General features: G+C 41.4%; 1 protein-coding gene and 1 long non-coding RNA gene across 2 annotated transcripts in view; one reads left to right on the plus strand and one right to left on the minus strand.

Moving 5' to 3' along the window:
• The window catches only part of TBC1D21 (TBC1 domain family member 21), a 115,631-nt gene that overhangs the window by 15,994 nt on the left and 79,953 nt on the right, over positions 1–19,684 (minus strand). The window lies entirely within an intron of this gene.
• LOC115460590 lies at positions 2,190–6,153 on the plus strand. The gene is made up of 3 exons (XR_003940522.1): positions 2,190–2,200; positions 5,647–5,652; positions 6,073–6,153. It is a non-coding gene; the product is annotated as an uncharacterized LOC115460590 (long non-coding RNA).

The raw sequence follows: 19,684 nt of genomic DNA on the forward strand, positions 1-19,684 counted from the left end.
TTTTTTCCAACTTTGGGATAGGCCGTAATTTTGCAAGTGGTACATATGGTGATGGCTGGATCTTGGGTGAGTAACTTGAATCTTTTCGCTAATGTAGGGCCAGAGAAGGTGGATCTCCAATGGAGGTCCACAAAAATGGGGGTCTTGGGACATTGGAGGGGGGTGGGATTGATAAGGATCCAGGTATCTGGGGGAGGGGTGTGATGGGTTGTAATGGCTGGATTTCAGGCTGTTAAGAAGTTCATACTCTCCATTCCTGTAGTTCTGGAAGTCAGCAGGTTGTAGCTGTGGCCAGGCTGTATCAGAAATGTGGAACATTGATAATAAACATATGTGCATCTCTTTATTTTCTTTTGTAAGACATGCTGGATATGGCTGCAAGCCGTGACTTTTCACATCAATGGCGGTCCCACATACCCCTGCAGAGGAACGTTATAATGCATCGCACATCCTAACAAGGAATGCAATTGAGCATACATTTGATGTGCTGAAGAGCAGGTTCCGCTGCCTACACTTTTCTGGTAGTGCACTTCAATACTCCTCTCAAAATGTTTATGCTGATTATCAAGGCATGCTGTATTCTGCATAATATAGCGCTAAGCCATGGGCTTGAGATGGACATAGGTCCAGTGGTGTTACCTGAGGTGTAAATCCACCCTCCTGCTGCTGATCACATTGGGACAGATGTGATCAGGGGGAATTGTACAAGGAGAAACGTCATAAAACGGTACTTCTCATGTAAGTAGGACAGAGATATGTGTATTATGTTTCCTGATTACTTCCTGTTGATTTTCCAGCCACTCTATACCATGTTTGTGTAAGCGTACAGCTGGAAAGAATTCCCTCGCTGCCTTTCTGTGACTCAGAAGATGCAAAGCATCAGAGCGTGAAAAACAAGCTTGTTGGCTATGACCACAACTTGTATGCAGATTGCATGCTAAACAGGGCATTATATATTCATCCTAAATGATCACAAATGCGGCCACTATGCCAAGTGTGGGTGTTTTTGGGCACAGGTGGGACGGGGAGGCCTCTAGTCACAACGTTTGACAGATACGGCCTTTTTTGTCACTAGTCCTGTGGGGAGGATTATGTGATGATCAAGACATATAGAGCAAATTCATTTGCATGATATTAGTTTTGATTATTGGGCCCTAAATCCCTCGTGCTGTTCCTTTTCATTGCTATCCAGAATGGCGTGGGGAATTGTAGCTTCTGGAAATGTCTGGGGCATTTAGGGGTTTGTAATCGACTTTATTATTGCTGTTTTTGTGACACTCCTTCTTTTCTCACTTTTTTAAATGCAGGATGCTGCGTTGACCATTTGACTAGACGTTTCTATACCCTGTGGTACCATTAGGTAAAACTTCTGTAATTTGCCATGCAGTTTCATGTTCATCTATTCTAACTTCATGCACAGCCTGTATATGTTTTCTGTATAAAAAATTGCACCAATTTCGTTTTTTTTCACTATCGAAGTAATGGATGACAAGCTTAAGGATTGTTCTGTTACATCTTCTGTACAGCACATAGGAGCTGACTCTCTGGGTGCTGTAGTGCTTGAGCAGCCCCAATATTGAGAAAATTCCTTGTATGTGTCCAGGGAGGGGTTATTTCCACTGGGCTTAGCACCCCCAATAATTTTGAAAAGTTAGCTCCTATGGTACAGCACATACCTTTTCATCTGCCAGTGCTGTCGGAAACAACTTATTCTCCTCCCTAGCCAATAACCTAATTCATTCACATCATCCTCTTTTTCTGTAACCACTCCTCCCGTGGGTCTGGCCTTCACTTCGTCCTTTGCGCTCATCCAGCTATATGCAAGTCCTTCCTTTTGTAGGGTCTGGCCTGCACTTTTTTTACCCACACTCCACCCTACCCTACCCATCAAGACCTTTTTTCCAACAGTTCAAAATACATCATTTATAGAATATCACTTCATCGTGCCAACTGGAATGGTCCATATTAATCATTCAACACAGTTGGCATAAGCTTAAAAAACCAATTTTTTCCTTTGGAAGTCACTCCTTAACCTCTACAGAAAGCTTGCCATAAATTTTGAGTTATTCAAACTGTATCACATGCACAGTCACCCATACATCCTTATCAGAAAGTAACCATTCATCGACAGAGTAAATAACCCAAACAGTATCTTTATTTTCTTCTCTAAGCTAACAAAACATTTCTCTTTTGTGTGTGTGTGTGGGGGGGGGGGGGGTGGGTTGCCAACAATTGTAACAGAAAGGGGGTATAGGGTTGTATAGATTTTGGGGTGGTGCGATAGAGGTGGGGCAATGTTTGCTGAAGATTATGAGGTGGCACGGTGGTGGAAATGCAATCAGCATCCACCCTCCGTGCCAACCCTCAGCACTCCTCCAGAATGCGCCGTGGGAGTTTGGGTAGGGGCGTGTCCTGTGTTGTACCCTGGGGAGTGACTTTGGTGGATGGGGATGGAGGAAGGATAATGGGGAGAAGGGGGGTCTCAGACGTGGGAGGAGGAGGGCTTACAGCACATATCACACCAATGGTGTTTCACCTGTTCCACAGTGCGGTTTGCTACTCCCAGAGCACTCACTTCCGCCACTATTCATGTCTGCACTTTAATGGTGCTCCGTGCCTGGGAGTGGGACTGGGGGTTTAACCGTGCAAACTCCTCAGTCACATGCCTGAGGAGCAGGTCATTTTCTTCTTCAGTGAAGTGACATGCCCCTGTTGTTTTGCCATGGTCACCGGACAGTGGCGTGGTCTCATGCTGGCTGCAAGCATCCATGCCTACTTAGATATAAACAAAGAGATGGGTTATGAAAACTCACACACACAAAAAGAAAAACAACAACAAAATCCAGATGTTGTAAATACCAACTAGTAGCTGATACTGTAGCAGAAAGAGGAAGAAAAAATGGCTGCCAGACGCTGTGATAGAGAGAAAGAGAAAAAATAGTGGTCACAATATGAAACAATTTCTGAGCACTGTTGCACCACGACATCCCCCAAAAAATATATATATATTTTGGGTGGGGAGGGGGCTTTTGTGGAAGCCAAATGCTCATGCTTACATGTACAAGGTTGAAAACATACAGGGTGTAGGAGGAACCAACAACTGCCTATGTAAGTTGGCTAAGAATCCTAAAAAAAAGAAAGAAGGGAATGCAAAATAAAAATGCACACACACACTCCCTACTACTACTACTACTTATCATTTCTATAGCGCTACTAGATGTACGCAGTGCTGTACACTTGAACATGAAGAGACAGTGCCTGCTCGACAGCGTTTACAATCTAATTAAAATTACAGTAAATCTTTTGAAAGCTGAACACTATCAATACCAACCTCTACAAGTTCGAAAACAGCCAATGCGAGCAAGGACTGGCACCTGAAAAAAAGAAAACAAAAAAGTATTGCTTTTAAGGCTTCAACACAAATGATGGGTTTACTCACAAATACACATGTCTATTCACTCACCTCAACCTGGTCTGTGATGTGACAAAGAAGCCCGAAGAAAAGTGCTAGAAGCACAGTCAAACCAGGTACAAGGCCAATGGAAAGAACGCAAAGACTAGGGCCACCTATAGAACTACAGGCAAGCCTATGTTTTTACGGCATTTTCAGGCAGCATATTTTGATGCGCTTTACGGCCGGGTGCACTTTATGACACACCGACGAGTTGTCCTACACAGGGATGCACACAATGGCATGTCCCACTTATGCACATGCTCGTTGTTCCTGACTTGTTTTAGCATGTCAAATTAGTGTGCATGTGCCCCAGCTGCTTTGCATATTTTGGTGCTGCCCATGTCTCGCTCAGGTCCCACCTAAAACATACCCCCTTGAAACTGGGATGAACTGTGAAGTAAAACGTCTAAAATCAGGGTGTTGAAAATCACAACTTGGATGTTTTTGAGAGAAAAACCTCCTTCTGCCACCTTATGACATTTTTTGGACTTTTTTAATATTGAAAATGAGCCCCAAAAATGCAACGTATATTATCACTTAAACACTGTATGACTTCTCTACTAATTTTTATTTTCATAAACAACAAATGGAAGAATTTTCAACATTTTATCATTTTTATGACTGAAATGAACACAGTGCACATCGAAATGTGCAGGCAACACAATACACTCAGTATGACTAATCAAAATAATGTACATAAAATATAGAATTAGAGGTCATTTACATATTTTATCATTTTTACAACTGAAATGAACGTAGTGCACTCTAAAATGTGCAGGCAAAACAATGCACTCAGTGTGGCTAGTTATAATAACATAAATACAATATAGAATTAGAGGTCATTTGCATAAACATCTGTATTACAATTGAAATTTTCTCATAGCGGATGCCCACGATTCTTAGTTTTACCATCTATGGGACTGAGATAAGCGTTATATATATTAAAGTGTACTGACAAATAGTACATGCAGTTTGGGAATTTATATACTTTGGGAATGTGTTGACATTGTAATATAGCATACTTTAATTGTCTATTGCTTATGTTTGACTTATTCTTGGTACACTGCCTTGAGGGGCTCTTTTAGAAAGCCGTGGTAAGCTTACCACACACTAATCTGGAGCTACCGCCGGCCGAACGCAGGTGCCAACAGTAGGTTCAGCCCTAGCACATGCCATGTCCCATACTAGGGAAAATCGCCCCGTATTTTTAGCACAGAGCTAACCTGCCGGTAATCAGGCAGCGCCGCGCACTACCAGGTTACCACAAGGTTAGCACAGGAGCCCTTACTGCCACCTCAATGGGTGACGGTAAGTACTCCCCCCTGCATGACCATATGGTATGTGCAATCTTACCACATGGCCATGGCTATTTTCAGCTTTTTTTTTACCTGCTGTGGTAAAAAGGGCCTCAGCATGTAGAAAAATGGCCCCCGCTGCTAGCGCAGGACCGTTTTTACTGTAGCTTGGTAAAAGGACCCCTGAGTGATTTCTTTGAAAAGGTGATAAATAAATCCTAATAAATAAATACGTGTAGATGTAAAGTGTGTCAAATGCACTGGAAATAAGGATGACATAAGTAACTAACATCAATAGTATGTGTACCACATATGCTTACATGCAGACTTACTTAGACTCTGCAGAGAAACAACGCGTGTGTAATGTTCAAACCTTTTTGGAAAGAAGACAATGACTTCATGTATAAAATATTAATTTTGACAAAATGCTAGAATATAACTAAAAATAGTATTTAAGTTTGAAATCAGGAATGCAGTTACTCAAAACAACAGTTTATGTAGATCAGTCACATTCAGGAAAATGCTACATATACGTTCACACTTTTATATCAAGAAGAAATTTGCGCCAAAAAACTGGCGTCTAAAAATTTTATTTGAAAAAAAAGGAACCTAAAAGTTGTTGATGAATAAAATATATGCTCCGGACAGCCTATAAATAATTTCATATGGGATATTTGTGCTTGTTAAAAAAATGTGTTAAAAAATTTGGTGATGTCACACTTGCCATCGTCTAATCTATTGTCTTCTATTCAAATGAAAATACTGGTGTAGTTAAATGGCTTTACAGACTCCTTACCAGAGACCTTTAAGGCATAAGACAGGTGCATAATAGCTGCACTGATGAAATACTTCTATAATTTTTATGGCTATAACCCGGATTCTATATAGCACACCTAGTGTTATGTGTCAAAATCTAAACGTAGTCTATAACAATATGTGTAACTTAAATGGCTTAACAAGCTAGTTAGCATTGTTAACAGCACTTAACAATCAATAATAAGCATTAATTGGCAAGAAATAGAATTTACGCGCCTATGTTTACCAAGGGGCTCTATGGGTGTGTTAGTGGTTTTAACGCATGTAAACCTTTTATGCACATTAAACGCTAATGCTTCCATAGAAATGTGTAGGTGCGTTAGTGTTTAACATGCCTTAATTTTATAGGCTCGTTAGAAACACTAACGCACCTCAGTAAATATATCCCTAAGTGTATTCTGTAACGCACTGCACCTAAATTTTAATGTGCACAAGCAAAAAGGGGTGTGGGTATGGCTGGGGAAATGGGCATTTCATGGGCATTCCAGAATTTACACACTCTATTAGAGAATACGGCCCTCTGTGTCTAAATCTACACGCCAGGATTTATGCCATGTTTTTGTTGGTGTAAATAGAGATGCGTAGTTTTAGGTGCCGCTTATAGAATATGCTTAAGTGGAAATGTTTTCTGAGCTGATTTTTTAGGCACTGTATATAGAATCTGACCCATGGTGGACTCAAAATATAGTAAAGGGGTTAGGTGTTTATTATACCTATATGTGCATTAATGCATCGTACATGAGGACTAATAAACTGTGAGGGCTGGTTAAATGTGACTTTGTACTGAAACATGTGGAAGAAACATTTTCTGGGACTGGCCTTAACAAACCAAGGCAAACATTTTATTTTGCCATCTCTCCATTTGAAAACGCTTCAGGCAAATCATAGGAATACTCCTATCATTTTATCTAGTTGTAATGCAGAATTATTTTTTATGCTCAGAGTCCAATCATGTTGTTAACAATGTGGAGCACCTTATAGATGAAGATCCATTATCCAGAAAAATCCTTTCTGATTACTGAATGATGGAAAAAAGGGAGCAAAAATGACTTCCACTCTCTTTTGCCAGCACTTTTCTCTATCGCTTCCCCTCTCTCAGCAGCTCAACGTTTCTCTGTTTCTCTCCTTCCCTGCCTCAATTCAACCTTTCATCCACTCCTTCTACTGAGACTGCTTTAACCTGTTGTTCCTGCACCAGGCATCGCTCCCTCCTGTGTGACTCACACAGTATCATTTCAGCTGTTTGAAACACATGGACAGTGAGGGGCAGAAGAATTTCTTTCTGACCATTCCGGAGAAAAGGTGTTGCCTTTAGCTTGCATTTATGAGGCCTGTAACAGTGACTGGATGGACTGCATGTTTAAAATCAATTTCTGAGAGAGATTTCGGTGCCACTATTTACGTGGTCATGCTCCACTCTTGTCATTTATTTTTAAAATCTATTTGAATGATTGTAGGGGGCCTCCATAACCTTGGGACTCATGGGCTCCCTGTTCACCCCATATCACATCAGAGCTGGTGATAGAATATGATTTAATGTGACCAGAAGGCATGGCTCCCTAGCAGAACAGTAGCTTTCATTTTATTTTAATGCGATAAGTCACAGAACAGTGTGCAGTATATCATGATTAATTGTCTGCTGATACACACTGGTAACTGTACACAATGTGCTACTGAACAAGACATTAAACCGCGGCAGCTGCTCTGTTGCCTCAGAAACCTCTAATACTGGCCTGGAACAAACCATGATAGAGTTTGTATAGATGTTAATGATTCAAATGAAACCATAAACCCTAGCTGGGGATATTTTTGAAAACCCGTACTTGCTTTTCCAAATTGTTATGCCTCAATGTCCAGGGAATTGTAATCCAGTTTATTCTGTTGAGGACACAGAACTACAGCACACAGTATGAATTAAGGGTGGTATAAAATCTGCCCATGCACTGTGGAGGGAACTCAAAAGAGATTTGGACAAGATTCTGGAGAAAACGTTTATAAGAAATTATTAGCCAGGAAGAATTTAGGAAAGTTGTTGTTCACCCCTGGAAATGAGCTATGAGAAATATGTTTACTGTTTGGGATAGGCCGGGCATTTGTGAACCAAGTTGACCACTGCCCAAGACAGAATGCAGGGCTTGATGGGCCGTGGTCTGACTCTTTCTTAAACTGGGTTTTTATTAATAATAACAACATTGGCTTTTTCCCTTTTGGGAAGCTGTCAGAAGCATACCATCAGTTTATACGCCCCCCTCCCCCCCCATGTTCTGCCTCCTCCAGAGCATCAGTACAATACAGACTAATTCTGTATTGTACTGATGCTCACTTGTCGGGATTTTGGAGATTAGTAGTCCATCACTTTTTTGAACAAAATCAAAGGCTTTATACACATAAAGGACAATATTCAGTGGATGTTAAATGTGTAAAGATATTTGAATCAATTATTCATATATTTTTGGATTTATTACTCACCTTTTCCAAACCTGAGCTGAAGGTGAGTTACAAGCAGATACACAAGTTATTCCCTGATGAAGTGGGTCTACCTGAGGAAATAGAGGTGGAATGACTTGCCCAAAGTCAAAAGGCCCTTATTTTAGAAGCGCTGTGTACATTTTGGATGTATGAAAAACGGCATTTAGACATCCATATTGCATGGATATCCAAATTCCAATTTTATAATGCCAGGATATGAACAATTAAAACTGCAGTACATTCTTATAGCAAGGGGAAGTGATCTGAATTTGTGTTCGACAGGATGAGGGAGGGGCCAAAATCTGGATGTCCAACTCCAATTTAAGAAGGGGAAGGGACGCCTGTGTTCAAAAACGTATATGTTATTTACATCTGGAACTTGGCATGTCCAGGTTACAGGAAGGTGCTCTGAAATAAGTAGCTCTTCATTCATTCCCATGGAGGGGCATAATCGAACGGGGCGCCCAGGTTTTCCTGGGGCTGTCCTCGCAGGATGGCCCCGTGAAGGGGCGGGGAAACCCGTATTATCAAAACAAGATGGGCGTCCATCTTTTGTTTCGATAATACGGTCGGGGACGCCCAAATCTCAACATTTAGGTCAACCTTAGAGATGGTCATCCCCGGTTTTCGGCGATAATGGAAACCGAGGACGCCCATCTCAAAAACAGCTAAATCCAAGCCATTTGGTCTGGGAGGAGCCAGTGTTTGTAGTGCACTGGTCCCCCTCACATGCCAGGACAGCAACCGGGCACCCTAGGGGGCACTGCAGTGGACTTCACAAATTGCTCCCAGGTGCATAGCTCTCTTACCTTGTTTGCTGAGCCCCCACAACCCCCCCCCCCCAAAAAAAAACCCACTACCCACAACTGTACACCACTACCATAGCCCTAAGGGGTGAAGGGGGCACCTACATGTGGGTACAGTGGGTTTCGGGTGGGGTTTGAAGGGCTCACATTTACCAGTACAAGTGTAACAGGTAGGGGGGGGGGATGGGCCTGGGTCCGCCTGCCTGAAGTGCACTGCACGCACTAAAACTGCTCCAGAGTCCTGAATACTGCTGTCATGGAGCTTGGTATGACATTTGAGGCTGGCATAGAGGTAGGAGGGGGTTGGTGACCACTGGGGGAGTAAGGGGAAGTCATCCCCTATTCCCTCTGATGGTCATCTGGTCAGTTTGGGCAAGAAAACATGGACCAAGTAAAGTCGACCAAATGCTCATCAGGGATGCCCTTCTTTTTTCCATTATCGGCTGAGGACACCCATCTCTTAATCATGTCCCAGTCCCGCCTTTGCTAAGGTGCCGACATGCCCCCAGGAACTTTGGTCATCCCCACAACGGAAAGCAGTTGAGGACGCCCAAAATCGGCTTTTGATTATGCCGATTTGGGCGACCCTGAGAGAAGGACGCCCATCTCCCGATTTGTGTCGGAAGATGGGCGCCCTTCTCTTTCGAAAATAACCCTGTTAATCTCCCAGTGATTGCTGTCCCTCCCCTTCCCCCAAATGTGAAACAGGTAAGGGATGCAGGGCTTTGTGGCAGCTTCAGGAACTGTGGACGTTTATGGTACTAAAATCTTTTTTAAATTAACTTCTTAATGGAGTTCCATGTGGCATGGAGGAGTAGCCTAACAAACTAGCAAGCTGAGAACGAAGGGATCTTAGTTGAAATCCAACTTCAACTCTTGTGATTTATTTTTTATATATTTTTAAATGTGAGCCCTCCAAGGGCAGAAAAATACCTACTCCTGGAAAGGAACACCACCTGCAAGCCCTTACAGCACAGCAGGGGGGCATCCTGGTTGCCTTTACGTGTGTAAGTACACTTTCCCCGCAAAAGTGGTAGTTTTTTGTATATTTTTGTGCAGAGGTGGTGTGTAAATATAGACACTCTGTTATGGAATTGCCCTTACATTGACTTACAAGACCAAACGTTTATGTATTGAGAGGCACAGGGTTTTTAAAGCAAAGGACTTATCTATTTAAACTTCAGAAGTTACAAAAATAATTTATTTTGAATATTGACCCTGCAGGGCTCTTTAGTCTCAAGAGACCATCAATATGGGTCCTTTATGATCTTCTCAGCCTTTAGATAGGTAAAGCTTTCTGTGGCTATAAAGATCCATAAACTATGGGGGGTAGTTATCAACTTGGGCTACTGTTAAGACATGTTATTTTGCCATTAACTCATGCTATTTCAGCTCTGGTTACCAAAGACTGGAACTCTTCTCACTAAGGGAGAAAGTTATCAATGCTGGCTACCGATTAAGGGCCCCTTTTACCAAGCTGCGATAAAAGGGGGCCAGCGCTCGCATCGGCATGTGTTTTACACACGTGCCGAGGCCCCTTTTTACCACAGCTGGTAAAAGGGAAGTCTCGCTTTCTGACAGGAAATTTCTGCCGTCATCTACTATGCTACTATGTAATAAAGAATAGTGTTTGTTTAAAGACTGCCATAGTTATTCACGATGATAATTGTGTGAATGTTGATAACTATATTGAAATTAGTAATATTCTTTATATATATATTGTGATAACAGATGCATTTTCATTAGGAATATCCTGAACACCTGACATGCTTGTGACCCTCAAGGACTGACCTTGTGCACCTCTGTTCTAAATGAAACAAAGAGGAATTTAATTTAATCAGGTGTAGCATTTCAATAGTAATAAAACTTAAATATTATGTTTGTTGAAATGAATAGCACATAGCATGGTCTGGATTTAGGCGTGCTGGGGTGGTCACATGACAGCAATGAGGGACTATAGCTATTATGGATTAATTGGCTTAATTTTCCACCATTTTATTAGCAATGCCTATGGAGAAAAATAGCCTTTTCTTTCCTCCACAAACTGAAGCTGCAAAGCACAGCAGTTGGATATGAAAAAAAAAAACAAAAGCCAGTAATTAAAACAAACCTCAGCAGGACTACAGGAATCACTGGAAGGCATTCTATCCATCAGAAATGGCCTCAAGCCCAGGATACAGTGTTTGCACTGTGTATTGTATTACAGGTTGGATTAAGGTCAGAAAGAAGAACAAATCAAAGTAATACAGATATATCTTTTATATCAACTTTTAAAAATGTTAATGTTAAGCGAGAAAACTCTTGCCCAGTTGCCAGAGGATAACATTCTGCCCCATTTAGTGCAGGCCTAGGGTTCTGTCTCCAGCTCTGGTATCAGTTCCTGATCCTTGGCTTGCTCTGGTTGCTGAACTGATTGATGCTCACAGATTTAGCAATAAATTAAACAATGTGCTCACTGCTGCCCCCACTGGGTACCCTTTGAGTGGTACAGAAAGCAGTTCTAATAAAACTGCTTCAATTAGCTCAGACACAGGAGGTTCCTGCACTACTTCAATTAGCTCAGACACAGGAGGTTCCTGCACTACTTTGCTTATATATGGAACAGGAATGCAGGGAAAGAAGGAAAAATACCGGCGATCAGGTATACAGTTTTTATAATAATTACCAGATGGGAAGGAGAGAATAAATAAACTAATCTTACAAGTGAGGCACTATGAAATGAATTTTGGCGGATCTAATGACCTTCTAGTAGCAAATATTTTAGTATGGATGCATATTTAATTAGTATTAGCAGTCCTAAGTGAATTGTATCCTATCTCCCCATCAATAAATTCCTGCTAGAAACCATTTATGTACGCCAAAGTTCTAATTGGACTCAACTTGTCTATTAGGTAATCTCTTATTTTCTAATAAGATCTCATTAAATTTTCCTTCACAATTAGGTGCTCCCAATTCACCCTTCTTCAGAAGGCAAAATCATCAATTTAAAGTAATCAGTTTCTTTCTCAGTCTAGCCATCTCGATTGGTCTTAGTAGCCTTGCCTTAATTCTTCTCTCGGATACTTGTGGTCAGCATTTTCAAAAGCAGTGACCATTGCCAGGTTAATTTGATCCCAATATTCAATGCCAGAAACTGGTATTGAATATCCTTGTCATAGGAGGCCCTATATGGAATTTATCTGTGTAGCAGTGATACTTAGACTGGTAACAAGGGTAAGTGCTCAGAGTAAATTTCGACAACCTTTTCACTGTCCTAACTTCTTCTGGACATTTACATGGTTCGTGGACTGAATATCTACGTGAAACAGGTAAATCCTGGTGCTGCCCCACCACTAACCGGATAGTTCCATGGCAGTAACTGTACAGTGTTCCATAGCAACACTGTATATTTAAATGCAACACTGTATATTTAAATGCCACTGAAAATCTGAGGATGGTCTGCTCACCTTGGCAGGAGCTTCTCCTGTCTGGTTATATTGTTTTGAATATCTACTCCATTATATTTGGTCCATTAAGGGGGAATGTTATGTTACTCATCATGAGCCCACCAAACACCTATTCGGTTCAAGGCAGATCACACTAATCAAGAAGCCAGATTCAGTACATGTGAGAATTTACAATAATTAAAACAGAATAACCCCAAAAAATTATATAATCCAAATGTATAAGACTAAAAACCCCTATGTGAAAAGAAAAAAGTTTTCAAAATTTTCCTGAACAATATATAATGTTGGCAAAAATCACAAAAATAAAGGCAATGAATTCCAGATTGTAGCTATTTGCTATTGAAGTGATGAAGAAAAATGTTTGATCGATTTTAGTTTGGTAACAATTGGAAATTGCAAAAGGAATTGATTCCAAATATTAGAATTATGCATTAGTGACACTTCAAATCAAAAAAAGTAAGGAGGAGCGTCATCAAATAGAATTTGGTTATGCCTACTTTAAAATGTATACGCTCCCTAATTGGCAGCCAATATAATTTTAAATAATATTTTCTAACTGAATCATGTTGAGATAAGTAAAAAATAAGTCTAACTGCCATATTCTGCATGACATGTAACCAATCGATTAAAGTTTCAGTGCATCCAATTAAAGTAAGGTTACAATAATCAAATTTAATGCCTGAACGAACGCTCTAAAAGTTTCTATACAGAAGTACTTTTTTATGGCTCTGTTTTCTGAGGACGAGAGACATTTTCCTGAGAGTCAGAGATACATGTTGTATTGTTGAAAGATTATCTAATTTTACTCCTAAAACTCAAGTTGGAGTCTTCTCTTGCCAGTGTGAATGTAAATTTGGTCCCAGTGTCTGTAAGTAATGAAAGATTTAATATTTGAGCTAGAGATTCTTGAATAGAGAAAATTGCTCCTAGTTTGGGTCAGCAAAAGTCTCTGCAAATCAAAATTCAAGGTCAGTAGTGATTATAAAAGCTTTGTGCTAGGAGTTTCTATGGAACTTTGGAAGGCTAAGTACTTTGAAAATATGCCTCTGCGAGAATAGTCAGACCCCCAACAAAATAAATAAGGTGGCATCTCTTGGAATATTGTAATAAATTGATAAAACAATATTCCTTTGTTTTAAATGTATTCTTTTAAGAAGAGCCCTGGACACTATATTCAGAGACCACATGGGAGACCTTGACGGTGGTGTCTCTTGAGTTGTGCAACTCAAAATAAAGACTTTCATTAGTATTATTGGTTCTCTTCATCTATTGATTTTAGATTAACAAACTGGGGGCTTGTCGGGGATCCCAAGTTCTCCCTGTCTGGACCATTGAAGTGATTGATTGGTGTCCTTCACCATAGGGCCTGAGATGAGGAGACGACTGGCTTGGCAAAATTTTCTAGGTTGGTGGAGGCACTCCCTCATGACAGCAGAGCTGGGGTTCAGACTAGGTGGGCTACAGAAAGACCTAAATTAGAAATGGCTAATGTAAGATGTAAACTGTATCTGTTAGATGTTGTCTTGTCTTGTCTGGATATTCTATCTGAAAATTGAGAAAAAAAGGGAGAGGAAAAACAGTGCGCAGTCTGGTGACTTTGACAGGCCTGGCAAGGAGGTTCCGATATCACTAAGGGGCCCTTTTACTAAGCCCTGTAGGTGCCTACGCACACCCAATGCTTGCCAAAATGAAGTTACCGCCCAGTTACCACCTGGCCCTTGCAGTAATTTCATTTTAGGCACGTGTCCGATGCGCGCGTCTGAAAAATATTTTTTATTTTTGGGCATGGGTAACGGATGCATGCCAAGTGGCATCTGGCGTGTGTAGGTCATTACCGCCTGGTTACCATGTGAGTCTTTACCGCTGGGTCAATGGCTGGCGGTAAAGTGTCCGACCCAAAATGGATGCTCGACAATTTTCATTTTGCCGCACGTCTATTTAAGGCAAAAAAGAGGCCTTTTTTTACAGGCACGCTAAAAAATGGACTGGTGCATGCCCCAAGCCTGCACCTAGGGAAAGAGGACTTGATATACTGCCTTTCTGTGGTATTTGGCAACTACTTTCAAAGTGGTTTACATATATACAGGTACTTATTTTGTACCTGGGGCAATAGAGAGTTAAGTGACTTGCCCAGAGTCACAAGGAGCTGCAGTGGGAATTGAACGCAGATCCCCACGATCAAAGTCCACTGCACTAACCACTAGGCTACTTCTCCCCTACCACAAGCCATTTTTCAGTGTGCCTTTGTAAATGGACCCCTAATAGAACTCTGTCCCTTTGGAGGGTAGGATCATAGGGTGCAACTGTGGTCGGGCAACTCCTTGCAAATCCTGGAAAAACAGGTTCCTGGTCACACTCAAAGAAGCAGCTCATTGAGAGTCAGCACTGTTGAGGGTTAGACAGGCATTGGGATTCAGGAGAATTGTAGAGTACATTTGGAGGAACTGCTTGCTGCAGTCAGTGCCCCCCAAGCAGAAGAAAGGGGTACCCAGAGGAATAAAGTCACTGCTACTCAAATGGTTTCTCCAATTGACTTTACATATCTTTTAAATTAAAGTGCAGTTACATGCTTCTTTCTGAGTCTTCCTCTTTTACCAGCCTTTGTAAGTTTAAATGTGTGCCATCTCAATGAGTCAGTAAAGAATCTTTCAGAAATGGCTCTGCTAGTAGAAGGGTTATTAAAATAATAATAATTAAAAAAAAACATGGCAATTGATTGTTTTGCTAATCCTGTGCTTCGCTGGTATTGCTGATAAATTCAAATGTTTTCTTCTCTGAGCAGTCATGCTATGTTTAAAGGCTTTATTTCTTTATGTAAAAATTCTTTATGTGAAATGCTGATATTAGTTTTAAGGGAGCATCAGCATTAAGAAAATCTTTTGAGCGTGCAGCCACTTCCAGTATGCAATGACTGGTTTAATGGCTGCTAAAATTTAATGGATGTTTTAATAATATTGCTTTCAGTTTCCTGTTGATGGTATGTTTAAACTTAGAGGGGAAGTTATCAAGGTATAGTAAACATCAGACCTCTAGCACCTGTGTTTACTTTTCAGCATCAAAGTCTATCTGGCCCTATACTTATGTTCCAGCTGCTGGAGTTCTCGCTGAAGCCCACTCCAGTCTATTCGTCTTCTCATTTGTGGGATACAGACCATACAACTCTGTCCAGCACTGTCCTTATGTTCCAGCCACTGAAGTTGCTGTCTAAGCCCTTTCTAGCCCATCCTAAACCAGACTGCCATATATTAGACACAGACCATACAAGTCTGCCTGGTGTCGGCCCTAGTTAATCACAGCTAGAGTCGCCATCTAAGTGTCACTTGACACATCCATTTAAGGTTAGGATTTTTATAACTTCCATTTTCTTTTTTTATTTATTTATTTATTTATTTATTCATTTATATAATTAACACAAGCTTAAATCTTGTTACATGTAATTCAGACAACAAAGAAATATATATACCTAGTATACCAACATCATAGTATATCTCCATGACAAAAAAGGAAAAATTGTTATTAATTTCTTTGTCCCTTTCTTAGACCACAAATCTTTAAGAGGGGGTGTAGAGGTAAAGATCAGGAAAATCTAAATTTAAAAAAAGAAAAAGGTACAAGAATAAGACATGGCCTGCCTCTCCACCAAAGTATATTTGAAATTTACCCTTCAGATATTATGTCTTTACTACTCTTTTCAGGTCTATGAAAGATTTCAATTGCTCTGGCATGAAAAAAACATATTTAAGTCCTAGATATTTAACAACACATTTACATGGATAAGCTAATAAAAATGTAGCACCCAATAACCGTGTCTCCTCTCTTAAATCCAAAAATTTTTTCCTTCTATCCTGTGTAACTTTAGTGACATCCGGAAATATCCATATCTTCTGACCACAAAATGTTTGATGCATATTTTTAAAGTAAAGTTTCATTACCATATTTAAATCCTGTTCAAACACATATGAGACCAAAAGTGTAGCCCTATTTGTTACTTCGGATAGAAAGTCCTCCAAAATTAAAGAAATGTCTTTCAATTCGTCAGGGTTTCCATGATCCAGAGCCACATGGTTCACTTCCTGGTATTTTTTTGGCAGATAATATATTTTATTCACAGGGGGAAAATTTTGAGGTAAAATTTTTTAAAGAGTTCCAAAGGAAGGATTCCAGTTGGTCTAGGAAAATTTAATATTCTCATATTCAGTCTCCTATTATAATTTTCTATTTGTTCGATCTTTTGTCTAATATTCAAATTGTCTTTAACTATCACAGACATATTTTCTTGCATTTTTAATATATCTTTTTGAGAAGTCCGTACCTGATCGTTGAATTCTTCCTTTAAATTATCTATTGATTTAGAGAGTTGGTCCACAGTTACAATTAAATTTGCTGTTTGTTGAGTAGATTTAGTTACAATTTCTTTCAAGCCTTCCATAGCCTGCCAAAGAGCCTCAAGAGTAACCACCGTGGGAGGCATCGGGATTTCCACCCTACCTCCTGTCCCTCCTGCCTTTGATTCCGGGAGGAAACCTCCTCCGCTGGCACCAAGTTCTCCGCCTTCCGGGTCTTGAATAACAGCTTTACCTTCCCGTACTAAGGCAGGGCACGGTGGATTGTCGGGCGCTGGAGGAGAGAGTGTTATATTATTTTCCTGAGGTGTCGGGTTTTCTGCCCCGACATCTAACAGAAATTCAACTCCAGTCTGTTTTGGTGGCTGCCTCAGAGCGAAGCTGTCGATTGTAAGTTGCTTCGGGGAAGATGTCAAGGTGGTGGAGGGTTTTTCCCTAACATTCCCCTTTCTTTTTGTATGTGGCATAGCTGGTAAAAAGGAAAAAAATTTTCAACAAACGCTCGATCAGTCTCAGCGTCTTCAGCACAGCGGCGCCATCTTGTCACGCCCCCCTCCAATTTGTTCTTCCATTTTCTAATTAGAGATCCTCTGTGTTCACCAAGCCTTTTTGAATTCCATCATCATTTGTGTCTCTACCACCTCCTTAATAGAAGACTCTCCACATTTGTGCTGTTAAAGCAAGGAGGAAGAGGAGGAGACAGCACTCAAGGTAGTCGGTAGATGAGAGGCTGATGCAGTGCAGCCTACACTTCCACGGGAACCCCACAGAACTGCTTCCATCCCCGCGGTAACCCCGCAGGACCTGCTTCCGTCCCCACTGGAACTCTGCAGAACTGCTTCCGTACCCACGGGAACCCCGCAGGACCTGCTTCCGTCCCTCCGGGAATCCCGTGGGTTCTCGAACCCCGTTCCCATGCAGCTCTCTACATCGGGGCCATAGAGTGCCAGTCTGCATCAGTTATAGAATAATGGCATTTATATATGAAACTTAATTGCTAAATTAGGCCCTAATTGGCATTAACTACCACTAATTAGTCAATTGGTGCTAACTGGCACTGATTTGAGCTATGCACATAACTGCCCTCAGTTGTAATTGTATAGTGTGTAACTTCTTTAGCATGCAAATGCTAGGAATGTGTGGATGTGGGAGGGGCATAGGTGGGTCAGGGTGTGCCCAGCACTTATGTGCTACGGTTATAAAATGCTATTGGTTATGCGCAAGCATTTACACCAACCTTTAATATGACAAACGTTAGCAGTAAAATGTGGACTTACTTTATTATTATCTAACAACAATTACATGTGTAATTGCTGCTTACTGCCAGATTCTATGTACCATGCCTAGTGTTCTGAGCTGAAATCTAAGCATATTCCACAACAATGTGTATAACTTAATTGGCTTAATAAGCCAATCAGCGTTTTTAACAGCACTTAACAAGCAATAATGAACACTAATTGGCAATAATCTATGTGCGTAGATTCGTTGCCAGAGAATGTGGTAAAGGCAGTTAGCTTAGCGGGGTTTAAAAAGGGTCTGGACGGCTTCCTAAAGGAAAAGTCCATAGACCATTATTAAATTGACTTGGGAAAATCTACTGCTTATTTCTAGGATAAGCATCATAAAATGTATTGAGCTTTTCTGGTTGGCCACTGTTGGAAACAGGATACTGGGCTTAATGGACCTTTGGTCTGTCCCAGTGTGGCAATACTTATGTAATAATTAGAATTTATGCTCATAACTCACTAGGCGTATCCTGTAATGAACTGCACCTAAATTCTAAAGTGTGCAGTTCAAAAGGGGCATGGCCATGGGTGGAGAAATTGGCGTTTTGTGGGCACTCCAAAATTGACATGTGTTGTTATAGAATATGGCCCAGTATGTGTAAATCTACATCCTGGGATTTATGCCAGGTTTTTGTGGATGTAACTGGAGGCGTGTAGTTTTAGGTGCTGGGATATCAACCAAGCGTATTCTATATACCGTGCCTAAATCTTATAGAATATGCTTAGGTGGAAATGTTTTCCATGCAGATTTTTCAAGCACCATATATTGTGACAAGGCAAGCCCCAGAGATTCCCCAGTGAAGCAGTTGAGCCCAGAACTATGGGTCTCAGAAGTCCTTTCAAGGATGAGTGAGGAGAATAATCCTAAAAAGATGGAATGGATTCCCAGTCCCAGCAGGGGGAGCAATGGCTCGAGGCAGGGTGAGCCTGTTACTCCTTTCCCCTCTAGAGGGCGAGGGAAGGATGAAGCTCAGTTTCCCTGGCTTCGCCATCAGTATATAATTCCCCCCAGCTGTGAGAAGGAGAGAGCAGATTTCCTGTAGGCTCTCAGTCACCAGGAGAGAGGGGAGACGAACGGAGGGAGAGAGAGATTCCATGGAGTATGTGGAGGAAGGAAGTAGCCTGCCACTAGAGCTGCCTAAGGGAGAGGAGCCAGCTACCATGGAGTGAGAGAATTCAAAGGTTGCCCTGCCCAGCACTTGAAGCAGTGGCATAGCCAAGGGTGGGCTGGAGTGGGCCCAGGCCCACCCACTTTAGGTTCAGGCCCACCAAGTAGCAGCACACCTATAATGTGGCTGGCAGGGACCCCAAGCCCCACTAGCCAAAAACTCCCAACAACTGTTTGCTGCCAGTGAAAATCTGCTATTTAAAAGGTATATGTGGGAGAGGGGATGTTTGAAAGACCATATGAGAGAGGGAGAAACCAAATCACTTGTTGGACAAGGCGGAGTTCTGCCCACCCACCTTGGGTCCAGGCCCACCCAAACTTGGGTGTCTGGCTACGCCCCTGACTTGAAGGCAGTGGAGGAGGCCACACCGGGCGTGATGATGAGAGGTGGGAGAAACTGCCAACCCTGCTCCTTACAGGGTTTCCTCTGTGCTGTGAAAAAGCAGGTGATTTGTGGTATTGGTTTGATGTGCAAAGATTGTCCATGAAGATTTGTTCTGAACTGTTGTGCTTTATTGGAAGTGTGCTGAACTCTTACTAAACCCTTCTGAAGGAGGGGGAAGGGAAAGCTAATGCCCTAATAGAAGACCTGAGGTCTTGA

The sequence above is a fragment of the Microcaecilia unicolor genome, chromosome 1 (assembly GCF_901765095.1).
Source record: "Microcaecilia unicolor chromosome 1, aMicUni1.1, whole genome shotgun sequence".
Taxonomy (NCBI): Eukaryota; Metazoa; Chordata; class Amphibia; order Gymnophiona; family Siphonopidae; genus Microcaecilia; species Microcaecilia unicolor.